The sequence below is a fragment of the Palaemon carinicauda genome, chromosome 5 (genome assembly GCF_036898095.1).
Source record: "Palaemon carinicauda isolate YSFRI2023 chromosome 5, ASM3689809v2, whole genome shotgun sequence".
In the NCBI taxonomy this organism is placed as follows: Eukaryota; Metazoa; Arthropoda; class Malacostraca; order Decapoda; family Palaemonidae; genus Palaemon; species Palaemon carinicauda.
The window spans coordinates 185,059,510-185,064,509 of NC_090729.1; the positions used below are offsets into that span (position 1 = coordinate 185,059,510).

General features: G+C 32.5%; 1 long non-coding RNA gene across 1 annotated transcript in view; it reads right to left on the reverse strand.

The window, feature by feature from the left end:
- LOC137640716 (uncharacterized) overlaps positions 1-5,000 on the reverse strand; it is a 604,412-nt gene that overhangs the window by 599,046 nt on the left and 366 nt on the right. The window lies entirely within an intron of this gene.

A 5,000-nucleotide genomic window follows, 5' to 3' on the forward strand; every position in this document is an offset into this window, starting at 1 on the left:
AAATAAAATAATAAAAAAATAAAATAAAATAATAAATAATAAAATAAATAAAGAATAAAATAAAAACAATAAAATAAAAATAAATAATAAAATAAAATAAAATAAAGAAAAAAAATAATAAAATAAAATACTAAAATGAAATTAAATGAAATTATAAAATAAAATAACAAAATAATAAAAATATTAATAATAATAATAATAATAATAATAATAATAATAATAATAATGATGATAATAATAATAATAATTATAAAGTCGATACTAGTACAGTCTAGTACACACTGGTCCTAGATTTTGCTTAATACCTCCAGACCAAAAAAGAATTAAAAAACAATAAAAATGCAGCATCGTCTTGAAAAACAAACTCAATAATAATGAAAAATATAAATAGGCCTATGTACACGACTGGTATATAGAATGAAAATAAAAATGTAACAAATGAATTAAAGACAAAATGTCAGATAAAATGAGCCAACTTGACGGAAACCGACACACCATGCAAGACTCGTACCCTCCAGGACAGCCACTTCAACTGCAGGAAGGACAGTAACGAGCTACTGAAAACGCCACGACGAGAGAGAGAGAGAGAGAGAGAGAGAGGAGAGGAGAGGAGAGAGAGAGAGAGAGGAGATCATCAAATACAGGAGAAGAGAGGGGGAGGATCATCAAATATATATTTATATATATATATATATATATATAATAGTATATAGAAGAGAGAGAGAGAGAGAGAGAGAGGAGAGAGAGAGAGAGGGAGAGAGAGAGAGAGAGAGAGAGAATCATCACATACAGAGAGAGAGAGAGAGAGAGAGAGAGAGAGAGAGAGAGAGGAGAGAGAGAGAGAGGAGATGAGAGAGAGAGAGAGAGGATCACCAAATACAGAGGGAGAGAGAATCATCAAAGAGAGAGAGAGAGAGAGAGAGAGAGAGAGAAGAGAGAGAGAGAGAGGAGAGAGAGAGAGAGAGAGAGGATCACAAAATACAGAGAGGGAGAGAGAATCATCAAATAAAGAGAGAGAGAGAGAGAGAGAGAGAGAGAGAGAGAGGAGAGAGAGAGAGAGAGAGAGAGAGAGAGAGAGAGAGAAATAAATCACGAGAGGCAATCAACAAATGGATTCATGGTGAATTCTAAAAGTGTCAGTAGTGCACATCAATAGATTAATGAGAGATAACTTATTCCATGTTGTAAGAGGAGGTTCTCTTATGTCTATGATGCAAACAATCATATTATTTCGATTTCTCTTTTATTACTCAAAAATACTTTTGACTGGAGGTTTGTTGCGTTTCTTTTTCAGTATCGTTTTAAACTTGACTCAATATTTTTTATATATACAGTATATATATATATATATATATATATATATATATATATATTATATATATACACTAAAATACACAACTTTCCATGTATTAAGATAAATAAAATAACCCATAGAGTATGAAAAATGAATTTATTTAGCTTTCGAAGAGACCATCTCCCTTCCTCTTCAGAAAACATTTGTTTTCTGAAGAGGAAGGGAGATGGTCCCTTCAAAGCTACATAAATTTCATTTTTCATACAATGTGGGGATATATATAATATATATATATATATATATATATATATATATATATATATATATACTCAATGCAATTTTGTTTTTTTAATCTTCTTAACTGTCCATTTATTAATTTCATTTATTTTCTATTGATTATTTACCAAGAAGCAGCTTTTCCTAATGCCTTTAATATATATCAATAACTTCTAAAGAACTGAATCATAAGCATTATCACACAATAACCATTTCTTTCAATTTGTGAGTTTCCATTCGGTGATTTTTCAGTGACCAATTTTCATCTTAAGGGTAAGGGTATAGAGAGACTCTAGCTATAGGTAAGAGCAGCTCTTCCAGAAGGACACTCTAAAAATCAGAACCATTGTTCTCTAGTCTTTGGTAAGTGCCATAGCATCTGTATCATGGACCTTTCACTGTCTTGGGTTAGAGTTCTCTTGCTTGAGGTACACTCGGCCACACTTTTCTGTCTAATTTTACTTCCTCTACTTTTTATAGGTTTGATACAGGAAATATTTATTTTAATGTTACTGTTCTTAAAATATTTAATTTTTCTTTGTTTCCTTTCCTCGACTAGGCTATTTTCCCTGTTGGGGCCCCTGGGCTTATAGCACCCTGCTTTCCAACTAGGGTTGTAGCTTAGCAAGTAGTAGTAATAATAATAATAATAATAATAATAATAATAATAATATAGTTTAAATGCAAAGATTTCTACGAGGTATTTGACCTATAAATTCTTTAAAACATCTACACTTTTCAGAAATTCACACACTTGCAACGAATATCTATGTTGAACAGGTTGACATATGTTTTTCCTTATGAATATATCTATATCAGAGTTATTATTTATCTTGAAGTATTTTATATTCATTTATTTCTTATATTTTTATTTCTTTCCATTACGGAGCTATTGTTCCCTATTGGATTCCTTGGGCTTATAGCATCGTGTTTTTCCAAGAAGGTTTGGAGCGTTAGCTAATAATTAATAAATAATAATAATAACAATAATAATAATAATAATAATAATAATAATAATAATAAATAATAATAATAATAATAATGAAATTTCATAATCTAAACCTTTTTCTTTAACCCGTATTCTGTTTTAGGACATTTCTCTTTTTTTTTTAGTTGCACAATACAGGATTTCGTCTTAAATTCTCGTATTTGAAGTATTTCCTCTTAAATTCTCGTCATTGAAGCATTTCCTCTTAAATTCTCGTCATTGCAGCATTTCCTCTTAAATTCTCAACACTCTCAAGATTTTCCTCTTGGCACCTGTCGCCTTCGCCATCTCATGTTTTACCAACTTGGCACTTCCGAAGAATTCTGCGCATGCGTCTTCAAGAAACAAGTCACTTTGTTCATTATTTCTTAACATATGAATGTTATCAAACACGAGGTTTATTTGATTGCAAATTATTATTACCTCCGCCAAGAAGGTTATGTTATCACCTCTGTTAATTTTGTCACCGGCTCCTAACACAAAAAGTTAATATGAATTTAAATGAAATTTCAGGATATGTCAGATATGGGGATTTGATTTTGTGGTGGTGATCCGGATCACTATCCGTTTCCAGAACTTTCATTTTGCAATAGATTCCTTCATGATCAACATATGAAACAAGGAAAGCTTGGTCCGTAGACTTGAGTAAAATGCTGGCAATCTTCATTGGCGGAGGTCCTAAATTCTATGATTGATCTCTCTACTTATTGATATTCTTATCGTTCTTGCGACAACTGTTAATTTACTAATCGTATTTCAGACTTATAGCTGTAAGGCTAATACTTAAAAACAGCTCATTTGCGTTTTAGTTTTCTCTGTTTACCACTAAAAACGTATATTCGACTAGGAATTATTATTATTATTATTATCATTATTATATTTTTATTATTATTATCAGTTAAACTACAACTATTAGTTGAAAAAATCAGGGAACAATAGTTCAGTGAGGAAAGGAAATAAATAATTACAAGAGAAGTAATTACTAATATTACCTATAATAATAACAGTAACATTAAGATAAATATTTCCTATATAAACTATAAATAGACTTATGTCGGAAGATACTTTCACATTAAGATGCAGGATTCGAACCAAGACACGTTTCAGAAATGCCAAACCATCAACGCATGCAATGGTTATGATGCATGTATGAACATTATGTTTATGAGAACCACGTATACTGTATATGTGGACAAAATATCGCTACTTATTCGACAGGAGAAATCTTTAAAATAAAAAAAAAAGTTTTAATTGTAACCATGGTTTTTTTTTAATTAACTCATCCAAAAGCAAGATAGACCAACGAACTTATCAAACTTGTAGTTTACATGTGTAATTATGAAATTAAATTTCATATATGCAGCTCACATTAGTAATTACTGTTTAGACTAGAGTACGTGTCCCCGTCTAAAATGACAGTTAAATATCTATATAGATATGCAAACACACACGCACCCACACACACAGATTTAACCCTTCTCTACCACTCGCCTTCTCCTTACTACAACAGGGCAGTTTCGACAAATTGTTTGAGGGAGATTGTTTTTTCTGAGTGAACTTCTCGGGGTACCCCCTCCTCACCAGGCCATGACTACTCTCTCTCATTCATAAGCTTGGTAATGCCGCTCCTTATTTATGGGAGATGATCATCTTACTGAGCATGTTTGTATTCAAACGAATTTCGAAGGTAATGTTCGTTTTAGGAGGGTCAAGGTTGAAAAATCTCAGAATTTTGATGAGGAAAAAATTACCCGTGTTCACATATCTTTATTTTTTCCTCTCTTTGAAATTGCATTAATTAATAAAGAATGTATGTGACCTTTGATTGATAAATTGCTTGGTCCATATTACGAGAGGATGTCTTGTTTAAATCTAGTAGTTAAAATATTACAAAAGAAGAGTTTCAATGTCCCAAAGAAGTTGGCTACAATAGAGAGAGAGAAGAGAGAGAGAGAGAGAGAGAGAGAGAGAGAGAGAGAGAGAGAGAGAGAGAGAGAGAGAGAGAGAGAGAGAATAAAGTACTAACAGCTGTTGGGGAAACAGAAACCTTTGAAGTTAGGGTTGGATGACACCAGGGGTCAGCATTAAGACAATCTTTACTTTTGGTGGTCATAGATGTGCAAGTGAAGAGATCAGAAATGAGGAGTTCGTTCGTTTATCTTGCCTTGCCGTATGCAAGACACGGGCTCTTGCGTTGGCAGCCCGAAAGTGAGGAGTTTTGGAATTGCTATATGCAGATGATTTGGCGATTAAAGCTGTTAACGAGGAGGTAACAGCTGTGAGAATTGCTATTTGCAGATGATTTGGCGATTACTGCTGTTAATGAGGAGGTAACAGTTGTGGGAATTGCTATATGAAGATGGTTTGGTGATTACCGCTGTTAATGAGGAGGGGGTAACAGTTGTGGGAATTGCTATATGAAGATGGTTTGGTGATTACCGC